The sequence below is a fragment of the Microtus ochrogaster genome, unplaced genomic scaffold (genome assembly GCF_000317375.1).
Source record: "Microtus ochrogaster isolate Prairie Vole_2 unplaced genomic scaffold, MicOch1.0 UNK108, whole genome shotgun sequence".
In the NCBI taxonomy this organism is placed as follows: Eukaryota; Metazoa; Chordata; class Mammalia; order Rodentia; family Cricetidae; genus Microtus; species Microtus ochrogaster.
In genome coordinates this window covers 259,155-274,422 of record NW_004949206.1, presented here as the reverse complement: position 1 = coordinate 274,422, position 15,268 = coordinate 259,155, and the positions used below count along the sequence as shown (strand labels likewise).

General features: G+C 45.2%; 1 protein-coding gene across 1 annotated transcript in view; it reads right to left on the bottom strand.

Annotated features, from left to right (window-relative positions):
- Vstm1 (V-set and transmembrane domain containing 1) overlaps positions 1 to 15,268 on the bottom strand; it is a 31,612-nt gene that overhangs the window by 823 nt on the left and 15,521 nt on the right. The gene's annotated exons all lie outside the window — the stretch shown is intronic.

Here is a 15,268-nt window from a genome sequence, read left to right as displayed (position 1 = left end):
ACCACCTAGCATCTCAATTGGGCTGGTTCAAGCACTTAGGCAGGTGGGTTCATCTTAAGCCATGCCAAAGTGATGTAAAGAATAATTAGTCCTTTAAAGAGATGGTGTACTTTTCCTTCCTAGAATCCCCTCATGTGTTGCAGCCCAAAAGACTCTTAGGTTTGCCTGCTTTGTTTTGTTTTCTTTGTTCTTGTTTTGCTTTGTCTTGTGTTTTCTGAATTATTCTCTAGGTTATAAATTCTTTTTTTTAAAATCTGTTTTCTAAGCATGTTTTCCTTAATACTTTGGGTTATCCTCAACATTTCAGTTTCCTTGCTCTTTCTCTAAAGCCTCCTCTGCCCCCGCACCGCAAGGCTGCTTGCCTGCCTGCAACCCCTCTGACCTCCATAACTGGGTTAAATGGCTGATCCCTTCCCTTCTCCCCTCCACTCTCTGGGCATTGGTTACTCAAGTTTTCATTTTACCTGCCTGAGGCTTTTCTTAATCTGTAATGAAATCGTCCTTATGCTTCCGAGTGAGTCATTTCTTAAATCCCTACCCCACCCCCCAGACAGGGCTTCTCTGTGTAACTCTGGCCATCCTGGAACTTGCTCTGTAGACCAGATTGGTCTCGAACTGAGAAATTCTCCTGCTTCTGCTGGGATTAAAGGCGTGCACCACCACTACCCAGCCTCCTAAATTCTTTTATTAATGAGACAAAAAACCCCAAAAGGAAAGACTGGTTTCCCCTGTCTCTGTTTGCTCTGAGTTAACCTTTAACCCAGATGCCATCCAAATCTTGCATCACTTGGGACAGTGATGTTTGTGAACCGTCCTCTGTACAGAGAGGCGAGGATAAGGAGAAACTTACATCCATCTCAGAGACAAGATCGACCACTTGGCCAAAGGGACGAGATGGAATTTTGGAATGACTTTGTTTCCCCTGCCCTGTAAAAACTGCTAGTTAAAGAAGGTGTGGAAGGCAATTTTAGGGTGCTAACCCACTAACTGAGTAAAAAGTAGCTTAGAGATTTGGTTTCCGGTTTTGTGCATATGCTGGACTGAGTACAAAATTATGGATAATTCCAGGGCGAGGGAGGAGTGAGTGTAAGCATTCTATTGACTCCACTGATTCAGGAGGTCACTTATCTCCTCAGTCAATTGTCCACTGATTTCAGGAGGTCACATGGCTCCTCAGTCACTCCTCTGATGATGACCCACATTCTGGCCTGCAGTCAGGCGAGGAGGTAAACATCTCTCTTACTCTGATGACTTTAAATATAGTATATGCTGGGATGTTTGCAAGTGCACAGCAGGGCCAGAGGTATCTTTGGGAACCACCCACCTCATTTAATTATTTATTGTGTATATGAATATTCTTTTTCTTGTGCATTCCACAGTGGACTTATGGAGGAAGGACAAAGGACGGCTTGTGGGTGGTTATTCTCTCTGCCCATCACAATGGTCCTGGGAATCGAACTCATGTTATATGGCTTGGCTTAGCAGTAGGTACCTCTATCCTCTGAACCATCTCACCCTTTCTACCTTGTTTTTCAAAACAAGGTCTTTTTTCCACTGGGACCTGGGGCTGAAAGGTTTGGCTAGACCAGCCTTGAACTCCAGTCTGACCGTCCAGAAGGCTGGAAATACAGCATTCGGCACCATGCCTGGTTCAAGTCACTCCTTTACTTGAATGACAGCCCTGAAGTTTATTAGAGGGAATTTTACACACAGATTTAGGCCCCACAGTAAACTGAAAGAGGGGCTCAGAGAAAGAGGAAAACACACCCGCGAGTGGGTGTGGCTTAAACCACCGGGTACAGGGGATGGGGAAATCGTCCTTTGTGAAGGGCACAGAACCCTTTCCATTGCTTTTTTTCTGCCTCCTTCGAGTGTCTGTGAGCTCACACCACAGTTCTCAGTTCAGGATTAGCTCACAAGCTTAGGGGGCCAGGTGTAACCTCACACTTTCTTGATTTTGCTTTTGCTTGTGGTGTTCAAAGGCCAACCTACAAAAAATGACTTGTTCCCCCTGTTCCGTGAGTGGGGTTAAAAAAAAAAAAAAGCAAATTTGCAAAGTGGTTTATCAGAAAGATCTAGTTGACTCATCCACACCTCACCCTACTTCCCCCAAACCCCCAAAGAGGAGGTCACGGGGAGGTAAGCTTCACGGGAGGGGGCGGAGGGGGCGGGGCGGTGAATCGCTCACTGTCCTCACTGTCCTGTGAAGTCGCAGGGGATTTCCTTACCATGCTGAGCCAGCTGGACTGGAAATTTTCTGGTTTTGGAAGACAGCCTATCATAAAGCCTATCATAAAGATCAGTTAGATGATTTAGCCATTAGAACAGGGGACTCCAGTGTGGTTTGGTCTGGTGTCCTGGGGCCTGGTATAGGAAGTCAGTACCCACAAAAGCCTCTGGTAAAATGGGTTTAGAAGTGGGCAATGCTTTGGCATTGGTGGTGCAAGCCTGTAACCCTAGCTATCTGAGAGGTTGAGTCAGGAAATAGGAGGGGGAGGGGAGAACACAAGCAGGAAGAAGAGGAAGAGGAATAAGAAAAGGAGGAAAGGGGAGGGCTGGGAGGTAACTCATCCACGTGCTTGTAGTGTACACAAGGCCAGCACCACATAAACTGAGCGTGAAAGCACAGGTCTGTAATTCCATCGCTCAGGAAATGGAGGAAGCAGGAGGATCAGACGTTCAAGACTATCCTCAACTCCATAGAGAGTCTGATGTCAGTTTAGGGATATGGGGCTCGGGGAGCACGGGAAGTACGGGAACGGACAGCGAGACACAGAACAGGGAGAGAAATGACTTTTGCACGAGCGCCACCTGGAGGCATGTTGTGGAACTGCAGCGAGAACCTGGAAATCTACAGAAGGAGCCCTTGAGGGTTCAGGTGTCCTTAGCTGACTGACAGGAGATGCATCCCTGTACAGGAGGTGCAGAATACAGGCTTGCATCTTTGTGAGAGAGAAGGAGAGGAATAGAAGGTCCAGGTGGGGAATAAAGAAATAGCTGAGTGTTCTAACTCTGCAGTTGCAGGCAGCCTGCCAAAGAGTTTCAATTACTAAGCTGACACCATTTTCCTTTCTTCTTGCATCTGACTAATATAAAAAAAAAAAAGACTGGAAGTTTTTATGACCTAAGATGATTATGAAGGTCGTTAGACTCACTTTCTATGGCGCCCAAAGACACAGGCAAAGATTTAGGTGCTGGGCATGGTGGTCTATGCCTTTAGCACCAGCACTTGGGAGGCAGAAGCAGACAGAGTTTGACACCAACCCACTCTACGTAGAGAGTTCCAGGTCATCCAGGACCATGCAGACAAAAACTGTCTCAAAAAGCCAAAACCAACTAAACAAAAAGACTTAGACCTGGGGGAAATGGATCATGCAGAAAGCTGATGGAATAATCATGCCCATGACTTTATTGACTTAAACATATACATATAGCAAAGATTTATTTATTTTTGTAGTTTATGTTAGTGAGTGAGTGTGTGTGCCTGAGTGTATCTATATGCACAGAGGCCAGAAGAGGTGTCAGATCCCCTGAAACTGGAATTACAGGCCATTGTGAGCCCCCAGTGTCGGTGCTAAAAACCAAGCCTGGGTCCTCTGCAATAACAGCCAGCAGCATCAGGCATGGTTTCCATCTCATGGAATGGGCCTTAAGTAGATGAATCAGTGGTTGGTTACTTCTGTAATATTTGTGCCAGTATACATTACAGGCCGGTTACCATTGTAGGAAGAAAAAAAAGGTTTGCAGCTGGGTGGTATTGAGGTAAGAGACCTTGGAACACTTATTCCTAAGTGGGATGTCTTCCTCAAATCTCTCCCCTCAAGGTTCAGGGATCTGTTTGGAAGAGGGAGAGGAAAGACCGCAAAAGCCGAAGGTGGTAGATAACTCTAAAGAAACAGTATCTTCCAGACAGACACACACAAAAGAACTGATACACATACGAACTCAAAGAGCCCATGACAGCATTCACACGACCTACACAGGCTCAAGCAGACAAAATCCCAGCGCTTTCGGAGAAAGTGGATGAGAAGTCATGTTCCTTCAAGACAGTATCTAACTATATAGCCCTGGCTAGCCTGGAGCTCCCTGTGTAGACCAGGCTGGCCTCAAACTCACACAGTTCCACCCACCTCTGCCTTCCTAGAACTGAGATTAAAGGTGTGCCCCACAATACCTAGCCAACCACTGATTTTTGACTGTTTATAGTACCAGATTTGAATTCCTACCATGAATCAGGCCTCAATTTCAATCAGGGCCGCAAGTTCAATCAGAAAGTAATTAGTTACTCCTATAGCAGACTGGCCATGCTGTCCCAGTGGGCACTTAGTGCTTGACTGTTTGGTAAGTGTAGCATAAATTATAACTGTCCTTAATAATAAAAACTCAGAGTCAGCTATCAGGGGGCAAAAGCAGAGAGATCAGAGAAGCAGAGCAGCCAGTCACTAGAGAATTCTTACCTCTACCAATGTTCAGACCAAAGGCCATCCTGTCCTCAGACTGTCTCCTCAGACCAACCGCCTAGACTACAACCTCAGGCTGCACTGAGTTCCTGCCTCCTCCCATCTTATAGTCCTTCCTCTGCTAAGCCAGATCACTCCTGTCTCTGTCTCCCTAGTGCTGGGATCACCTTTGTGTGAAATCTTTTAGACAGATTCAATCTTATGTAGCCTAATGTGGCCTTGAACTAATGGAGATCCATCTGCCTCTGTCTCCTGAGTCCTGGGATCAAAGGTGTGCGCCACCACTGCCTGGCCTCTAGTGGCTTAGCTCTGCACTCTGATCTCCAGGCAAGTTTTATTTGTTAAAACACAAACAAAACATCACTAGAGGTAATGTTGAGACAGGGTCCACAGCTAAGGAATGCTGTTGATGGAAGTGCACAGCACTTTCTGGCACTATGAGGCCCAACCAGCAGGGAAGAAGCTTCTAGTCCAATACTGCTTCTCTCTGTCTTGTGACTAAGATGTATGGCATCATTAAGATATCACTATCTCCAGTTACAGTGCCGGGGACCGACTGCATCACGGGTTTCCTGAGTGCAAAGCTAGCACTTTACCAGCTGGGCTCCAGCCCAGCCCTCCTGTGCCATTTTATACACGTCTATAACTGCAGTTTGCTCCTAATCTCCCTCTGCCCTTCTCTCTCCTGTCCTCCTCCAGCCAATTGCTCTTCTTTCCCCTCCACTTTCTATGCTATGTGTACGGACATCTAGACTCTGCTAAAGAGAGAAAGCCTGCTGCACTTTCTGAGTCTGGTTCATCTCCAGGTTCATCTGTTTCTTCACCCTGGAAATGACAAAATTCCATGCTTTCCTTTATGGCTGAATAAAACTCTCGGGTGTATTGATTGCTTTTTGAAATAGTATTTTAAAAATATTTATTTTTTTCATCATGCATGACCATGCGTGGGTATGTGCCCAAGAGTACGTCACACACCTGGAGATGGCAGTACAGGTGCTTGTGAGCCCTCCAACACAGGTCCTGGCAACCTAACTCAGGTCTTCGGGAGGAGCAGCCATTGTTCTTAACCGCTGAGCCATCCTTCGGCCCTTTAAAATGGTATTTTAGGGTGCCAAATGGTTCAGAGGTTGAGAACACTGCCTGCTCTTCCAGAGGTCCTGAGTTCAGTTCCCAGCAACCACGTGGTGGCTCACAACATTGGTGCCCTCTTCTGGTGTCTAGGCATATATGAAAACAGAACACAGTATACATAATAAATAAGTAAAAATGGCATGGAATGAATTCTTTGAGCAATTGTGGAATGTGTTTTGATCATATTTACCATCCTCGCTGAGTCCTCCCAGATCCACCGCCTTTTCTATCCACTAAGTTTCATTTATTTATTTATTTATTTATTTATTTATTTATTTATTTATTTATTTATTTATTTATTGTTCATTTAAAGTTCATTGCTGGCTAAATGCTCAGACCATCCCATGGATGGTGATCAACCCACCAGGGACCATACCCTTAAAGAAAATGGGTTCTTCCTCTCTGAGCAGCTATCAGTAGCTCCTCAGCTAGGGTGTGGGCCCTTGAGCCTACCTCCCCTGTCCATGCTGGGATGATTTGAGCTCACACAGGTCTTGGGCATGCTACTGTAACTTCTGAGTTCCCGTGTGCTGCTAACTGCCCTACTGTGTCCACAAAACTGTTTCACTGCAATCGATCATCTCAGACTCTTATACTCTGTCTACACTCCTCTTTATTTTGTTTTCTGGATGGGGGTCTCTCTACATAGCCATCCCTGTCCATCTTGGAGTTTACTACGTAAACCAGGCTGGTTTCAAATTCACCTGCCTCTGCTTCCCAAATGCTGGGCTCAAAGGTGTGCACCCCTGTGCCTGGTTCCACCCTCTCTTCCTCCATGATCTCTGAGCTCTGTGAGGAGGGGGAGCCATATGGATTTCTCACTTAGGGCTAAGTATTCTGAAGTCTCTTATTCTCTTGTGCATTTGTACCACATGTTCCTTGTCCATTCCTCGGTTGATTTACTTCATTGGTTTTGAACTTTGGCTCTGGTGAGCAACGCTGCAGTAAGCACAGGCGTGCAGGTGTCTCTGTGCTGTGCTGACTTATTTCCTTTGTCTGCATGCCCAGAGGGTGGTACAGCTGGATCTTACGCTAGCTCTGTTGTTTTTATTTTTATTTTCTGAGAAACTTCCATCCTGGTTTCCATAGCGGCTGCATCAGCTTAGACTCCAAAAAGCGATGAATAAAGGATCCGTTCCGTTTCATTCTCTCTCCCATTTTGTCTTTGATTTCCTGGATGATAGCCATGTTGAGTGGGGTGAAATGGAATCTGGATGTAGCCTTAATTTGCATTTCCCTGATGACTAAGGATGGAGAACGCTTTTTCGTGTATTTATTGGCTCTTTGTTTTTCTTCATTTGAGAACTGCTTGTTCCTTCCATTGGCCCATTTACTGACTGGATGATGTGTTGTTTGGCGAGCCCACATCACAGCCAAGGTGACCACCTCACCTCAGTGTATGCAATGAATTATGAACAAATTCACCCCCTTTAACCTCTCTCATCTCACGTCCATTCCTATACACCTTTCTTCCAAACTACTTTTATGTAATTGTGTATTCTCTCTCTCTAGTGTGTGTGTATGTGCGTGTGTGTGTGTATGCAGGCAGTCATAACTGCTGTGTGTCCTGAGAAATCCCTCACTCAGAAGCACAGACTCCCACATATTGAGACACCCCCCACCCACACAGACCAGGCCTATGGAGTCAGGGGCAGCTGGCCTCACCACTCACAGCACCCCTGTTGGAGATCTTCTGTTCACAGTGGGAAAGGAAATTATCCATCTTCACTCAGCCCAACCTTCTATCCAACACTGTAGACCAAAGGGTTTTAGTCCCATAATAATTCTCAGCTTCTTCCCAGCACATCCCTCAGGGATAGGCCAGATACCAGAACAAAACAGGGCAAATTCATTTTTCTCACAGTCTGGAGGCTGGAAGTTGGAGATCAAATGTCAGTAGTTCTCCAAGGAGGATTTTTTTTGTTCAAGAACAATAAAATAAGAAAAACTTCTCTTCTTGGCTGGCAGATGGCAGCCTTCCCACTGTGGCCTTGCATGCTTTCTCTCTTTTCCTAACATTTTATAGATATGATAGATTTATTTGTATGCGCCTGTGCTTGTGTGCATGCATGTGTGCGTGTCTGTGTGTGCTCACGTGCAGGTGAACGCGCCTGTGTGCCTGTGTGCCTGTGCAAAGGTCAGAGTACGTTATCGGACATCTTCCTTTGTCACCCTCCACCTGTCCCAGTTAATTGTTAACTTGACACAGGCCAGAATCATCTGAAAAGAGCGTCTCAATTGAGGAATTGCCTATATTATATCGGTCTATAGGCATTTCTGTGCCCAGCCCCCTGTGGGTGGCATCATCCCTCGGCAAGGTGAGATTGTGCTATATAAGAAAGCCAGCAGAGTAAAATCAGGTCTGTCAGTGATCCGGCAAGCCGTATCCTCCGCAGTTTCTGCTGTATTTCTTTGGCTACGGAGTGAGTTCCTTGGTTCGGTGACAGCAAGCAGCTTGACTTCAGGTTCTTGCCTTGAATTTTTGTGATGGATTATGACCTAGAAGTGTAAGCCAAATAAATCCTTTCTTCCTCTAAAAATTTTTTTGTCACAGCAGAAGAAAGGAAAGTGGAGTGGAGCACCACCTACTACTCTGAGGCAGGGTCTCTCCTCTACCTCAGGGCTTGCACTTTCTCAGCAAGCTAGAAGCCAGCAAACGTCAGTGACCTTGTTTTTGTATCCCTGGTATTCCTTCCTCTAACTTCATGTCTTCCTCTTACTCCCTGATATGAGGGAAAATACATGAAACTTGTCTGTATTATTTCAAGTAACATGGCGATCCCAGTTCATCCATTTTCCTGGAAATGGTAGGTTCCACTTTTTCTTTTGTAACTGAATAAAGCTTTCCCATGTGTGTATGCCAGATTTTCTTTATCCATTCACCTGATGATGGACAGCTGGATGGATTCCATGCTCTGGCTATTGTAATTAGTATTACAATAAACATGGATATGTAAGGGCTTTTTTTTTTTTTTTTTTTTTTTTTTGTCTTTTTGTTTCAGTCAGGAATGATAGACCAGACTGGGCAAGGTAGCTCAATCAGTAACAAGCATAAGGATCTGGATTCCTTTTTTTTTTTTTTGAGTCTTTAAAATTTTTAAAAATAGCTGGGCAGTAGTGACACATACCTTTAATCCCAGCACTTGGAGGCAGAGGTAGGAGGATCTCTATGAGTTCAAGGCCAACCTGGCCTACAGAGTGAGTTCCAGGACAGTTAGGGCTGTTACACAGAGAAACCCTGTCTCGAAAAACCAAAAAGGTAAAAAAATATTATATATGTAAGAATGTTTTACCCATGTGCATTCTTGGTGCTGCAGGTGAGAAGAGGACCCTGGGTAATTCTGTCACTGGGAACCACCATGTGGGTGCTGGGAATTGAACTTGGGTCTTCTGTAAGGGCAACAAGCATTCTTAATCACTGAGCCATCTCTCCAATCCCAGGACCCGATTTTTTCCATTGAACTCAGGAAACAAAACAAAACAAAACTGGACATGGTGGCATGTGCTTTTAGTCCCAGTGTTGCAGAGGGAAGACAGGAAGATCCCCAGGCTTGTTGACCAGCCAGCTTAGCCTATTCAGCAAGTTCCAGGCCAAGTGAGAGCTTTACCTTGTCTCAAAAAACAAGGCGATGACCCCCGAGAAATAACACCTAAGGCTGCCTTCTGTCCTCTGCATGTGTCTGCACCCTCACCCGTATGTGTAGCCATCCATCCACATATATATGGGGGGGGTGGAGGAGAGAGAATGGTAGACTGAGGGAGAGCAGAGGGATGCTGAGTTTGGAAGCAATTAGAATCAAGAAAACGAAGCCTAAGGCATCACCACTCACCCCCGGTTCCTGGATGTTTTGAATCATCATTCTTATTTCTTGTTAAAGACCAGCTTCCTCCACATGGCAGGGACAGATGGTCCTGAGGGCTCCCAAGTTTTAAAGAGCGTGACTGTGTGCAAGAGAAAAGCTGCAGATGCTCCTCCCCCATCAGCTGCTCCTGATGAGACTTAGCCACTATGTCACAGGGAGGCTGTGGTGCGAGAAGAGGGGCCAGGACGGGTGGCAGAGGTTCCCTTAAGAGCCATAATCTTAAAACTTCTGCATGGGCTGACTATGTGCACAGCCCAGATGTGTGTCTTTTGTCGGCTTGCTGCAAGCTTCAGTCACCTAGGAAGGGGAACCTCAATGAGGAGTTGTCTCTATCAGACTGGCCTGTGAGCGTGTTTGTGGGACATTTCCTTGAATGGTTGATGGGGTTTGGTGCCACTCCTGAGCTGGGGGTCCTGGATTCTACAGGAAAGCATGCTGAGCAAGCCAGCAGAAGCAAGTCAGTACGTAGCATTCCTCCATGATCTCTGGTTCTGTTTCTGCCTCCAGGTCCCTGCCTGAAATCCTGGCCTGACTTCCCTCAGGGATGGACCTGTGACATGGAAACACAAGAGGAAACACATCCTTTCCCCCAAGTTGGTTTTGGTCATGATGTTTTGTCACAGCAATTGTAATTTGCAACATGACAGTGTTAAGAGATGGGGCCTCTTGGAGGTAATGGGATCAGTGCCCTTATAAGAGACCCCAGAGATTTGCTATCCCCTTCACCATGCAAACACACAGGTGTGACGCCAGGTGTGGCTGCTCTTGTCTGGAGTCCCCGCTCTTGGAAAGTTGAGGCAAGAGGGTCGCCAAGAGTTTCACGCCAGCCTCAGGTATAGAGTCAGACCTTGTGTTTGTGTGTGTGAGTGTGTGTGAGTGTGTGTGTGTGTGTGTGTGTGTATCTGTGAGTGAATATGTACAAATGAGTGTAGGTGCATGGGGAAGCATGAAGGTGCAGAAGAAGGCATCAGAACCCTGGAGCTGTGATGCGCGATGTCCTTCTGTATATGTGCTGCTTTTATTGGTTAATGAATGAAGCTGCTGTGGCCGGTGACAGGGCAGAATATAGCCAGGCTGGAAGAGATACAGAGAGTGTGTGGGGTCTACACCATGGAGCTGCCAAAGGAGAAGGACACACTGCTGAAACCTTACCTGGTGAGCTACAGCCTTGTGGCGATACACAGATTAATACAAGTGGGTTAATTTAAGATGTAAGAGTTACTTAATAGGAAGCCTGAACTAACAGGCCAAACATTGTTGTAATTAATATAGTATCTGTGTGATGATTCGGTTCTGGGCATCCAGAAAATGAACCAGTAGTCTCTGTTTACAGCTGATGATGTGGAAGGTCCTTCTGTATATGTGTTGCTTTTATTGGTTAATGAATAAAGTTGCTTTGGCTTATAGCAGGGCAGAATATAGCCAGGCTGGAAGAGATAGAGAGAGAGAGTAGGCAGAGTTAGGGAGACTCCACATAGCTGCCAAAGGAGAAAGACACTTGCAGTATACCTTACTGGTAGGCCACAGCCTCATGGTGACACACAGATCAATAGAAATGGGTTAATTCAAGATGTAAGAGTTAGCTAGAAATATGCCTAAGCTGTTGGCCAAGCAGTGTTGTAATTAATACAGTTTCTGTGTCATTCGGGTCTGGGTGACTGGTAAATGAACAACCAGTCTCTGCCCACAGAACTGGAGTTACAGGTAGTTGGAGCCATCAGATGTGGGTGCTGGAACCCAAGCATTGGTCTTCTGTCTGCAAGAGCAACAAGTGCTCTTAATTGGTGAACCATTGGTTGGCTTTAATTTTTTAAATTACATTTTTATTTGTGCGTGTGTGTGTATGTGTAAAGGTCAGAGGGCAACTAGTGGAAGTCAGCTGTCTCCTTTCGCCATGTGGGTCCTGATGATGTAACATTAGGCTTGACAGCAAGCACCTTTACTAGATAAGATATCTCATAGGCCCTGCCCCACTCACCTTAAAAAAGCAGCAACACAAGTTGAGCAGCGGTGGTGCACACCTAACCCTAACCTTAATCCCAGCACTCAGGAGGCAGAGGCAGGTGTATCTCTAAGTTTAAGGTCAGCCTGTTCTGTAGAGTGAGCTCAAGGACAGCCAGGGCTACACCTATCTATGGCTTGTCTACACGGAGACCCTGTCTTGGGGTAAAAAAAAAAAAAGCAACACAAAGAAGCCATTTAGCCATTTATGATGCAATTGGGCCCTCAGCAGACAATAGCACTGTCCTACATGCACCTCAGACTTCAGCCTCCAGAATGTGAACATTTGTTATTTATGAGTCTTGCAGTCTGTGGTGCTTTGTCACAGCAGACTGCATGAAACATTCTCTCCTGACCCCTCATGCCTTGGACTTTAATCAGGAATATGCATGGAGGGGGTGATGGTCTAGGGCTTATAGCCTGACTAGTCAGGCTTAGAAAAAGATAGGGACCTTTGACTTTAGAACCTTTGAGTTTGGTAATACAGGCTGTAAGCTGTGTGCGTGTCATCTGCCTTTGTGTATACCTGAATGTCCCTCCCATGTCTTCATGCTTGCGTGACTCTGTGTAAGTTTTGGTCTGTGGTTCTGACATGCTGGTGGTTTTCAATAAGAATGTAGGCTTGTCTGTGGGTTACTATGTGTAGCTGTCTCTGTGGGTCTCTGCATAGTACAGCGCGTTCATTTGGCTTCCATCACTGTGTTTAGTGTAGTAATGACTAGGGCTTTAAAGGAGAAACCAGGAATTCAACCAAGTTGCTGAGCATGTTCAGTCTCTTTCCAAAGCACTGTGGGATTTAGCCCTCCTACAGGACATACTGTACCTACTATATGATATATAGTTCCAGAGTCCCAGTTTGTCAGATGAAAAGGTCCTCAGAGACAATCCCATCCAAGGTTTATTTATTTATTTTTAGTTTTTTCATCTTCCTATCAACACTAGAACACAGAGTTCTGTCTCTCCAATTCTTATCCTGGTAATTTTTTCAGATTTACACAATGCATTGGTCTAGAACAAGAGTTGGCTAACTATGGACCTCCATTTGTGTTTATAAATAAAGCTTTATTTGAACATAACCAGCTATGCTTATTTACGTATCAGTTATGGATGCTGAACTCCTATAGTCATAAAGGCGAAATCACTATTGCTTGCTTCTTTTCAGAAAGAAAAAAAAAAGGTTTGCCTTCTGAGGGTCTAGGACCTAACAGATCTGGGATTTAGATCTGAACCTTTGTGACTTCGGAAATATAATAAGTTTTGATTGTGAGTACTTTGGGTCTTTTGCTCATCACTGTAGAAATGAGAAAAATGACTGTCTCGTGTTCCTTCCACCTTTCCTCTGGATGTTCACAAGCCTCTGATTCCACTGTGGTTCTGCTTCTTCCTTGGGAATCGCTGGTGTATTGGTCCATGAGAAGGAGGGAGCAGAAGTGGGGAACAAGGCTCAGACAGCTGTGGGTATGATGGAGAAAGCCCTCCAGGGGATGACTTAGGTAAATCTGTTCAACTTTATTCCAGAGTATACGGAATATATAGGATTGGAAAGCCTGGCGACAAACCTTAATTTACTTTAAGTGGCACGCTCCTGTCATAAGCCTTCTTATATGACATCAGGGTCCCATAGCAAAGCTCCTAGCACAAGCCTTAGTTACCATATGTGCAGCAGAGGAGGCCTCTAGCAGGAAACTGTGGCAAGGGTCACCCTAGAGATAAATCAGGCTTCCAGGCTTAGGGACTGCTCTCAGATAAGGTCAATCCTCCGGCCTCAGGGACAGTCTCCAGGGTGGGTAGAGAGCAGGAAGTTCTGCTGGGGGAGGAGGGAGTCCCCACGTCCTCGAGCTTTGGAAAGAGCTGCCAGGTCATGATAGACTGCAACCTCTGGCTAGTCATCATGGCCTCCCACCATCCCACCTTGATATTTCTGGAAAGGTAGATGCAAAGACGGGCTGTCTGTTATTATTCTTGATGATGTGGACTTTTCCTGGTCAGATAGGATTTGGAGAGTGTCTTCTTTATGAATTCACTACTATAATTCCATAACAACAGATTTTCCTCATAACTATTGTGTGTCTTGGATTATAGATTAAAAAAGCAGGCAATAAATGCTTGTTTTATGCTTTATTCAAAAATTATTGTTGTGTGTATGCATGTGTATCTTTGTGTGGGTATGCACTCCTAAGTTCCTCTGCCCAAAGAGGCTGGAAGAGGGCATCATATCCTTTGGAGCTGTACCCAGTCAATGAGGTGGTGGGAACCAAATCCAGGTCCTCTGCAAGAAGGATGTGCACTCTTAACTGTTGGGCTATTGCACTAGCCTCTCTCCATTTGTAATACAATGCTATGTGTCCCAGCTGGCTTAGAACTCACTATGAAGCCAATAGTGATCCTCCTTCCTCCACTTCCTGAGTGCTGGGATAACAGGTCTGTTTATGTACTGGAGATGGAATCCAAAACTCTGGGTACTAACTGAGAGCAAATGTTCGATTTTTTAAAACTCCCATATTCAACACTTCTGTGAGTTAGTTTTCTAGCCTGTTCTGAAGGGAGTCTATGATTTTTTCCCTAACAGATCCACTAAATAAGATCCCCCCAAACCCTCCCTTTTCTCCTTGGCTAAAAGTCTGTGAGTCTGTAAGCCTGGAATTGTCATTATCAGTCATAGACTCATAGGAACAGCTGGTCTGAATAATAATAACACAGAAATAGAAATGGAGATGAGAGGCAAAGGAAGGGAAGCTGAAGTGGTTTTCATTATGTGGATGCAGGCATCTGAGGATGTCTCTACAGCTCTGCGTTTTCTTCAGCTTGCTTACATAACCAACCGACCTTCCTTCCTTCCTTCCTTCCTTCCTTCCTTCCTTCCTTCCTTTCTTCCTTCCAAGGTTTTCTTACTTGGATTTTTCCTTTTGTCACTTCTGTCCAAGAGGCTTAACTAAGCTAATTGTCAAAGGTGCTATACATAAAATATAAATTAACATCTAGAAACATTAGCCCCTCCTCTACTCAGACCCAAATTTGAACCTACAGCTTAGGTTAAAGCAATTTCAAGGCAGGTGTGGTGGCACACGACTTTAATCCCAGCACTCAGGAGGTAGGGCAGGGGGATCTCTGAGCTCGAGGCCAGCCTGGCCTACAGAGAGAGTTCTAGAATTGTCAGGGCTACATGGAGTAGTCCTTGGTCTTGAAAACAACAACAAAAACCAATTTCAAATGGGTCTAAGAGATGGCTCAGTGGGTAAAGATGCTTGCTGACAAGCCTGACTATTAAGTTTGGTCCCTGGGATCCACATGGTGGAAGAATAGGACGAACTTCCATGGGTTCTGATCCCCACATGTGTGTACTCTCACACATGAAAGAAGTGTAATAATCATTTTAAAAACATCTTAAAAACTTTCAAATGCACCAAGTATTGCAAGGGATAAAAAAATACCATGATATTGTATGCATTTATGTATGTTTAGTAGCATAAGTATTACCATATATTGACTATCAATGGATGTCTATTTAATGAAAGTATGGAAAAAGCACACAGGAATGAAGCTAGGCATGGGGGCACCGCCTCTAATACTAGCACTTGGGCGGTGGAGGTAGGAAGATCAGGAGTTCATGGTTATCCTCAGCTTAGTTTGAGGTTAGCCTGGGCTACCTAAGACCCTGTCTCAAACAAACAAAAAAGCGTTCCATAGTGTTTGCCTCTGGTGACGGTGAGAGAGGGAAAAACAAACTAAGGGTAGATATGGGTGGGGAATATATCTCAGTCAGAAGGTACTTGCCTAATGTTGGTCAAGTCCTGCGTTTAAGACTTAATACCC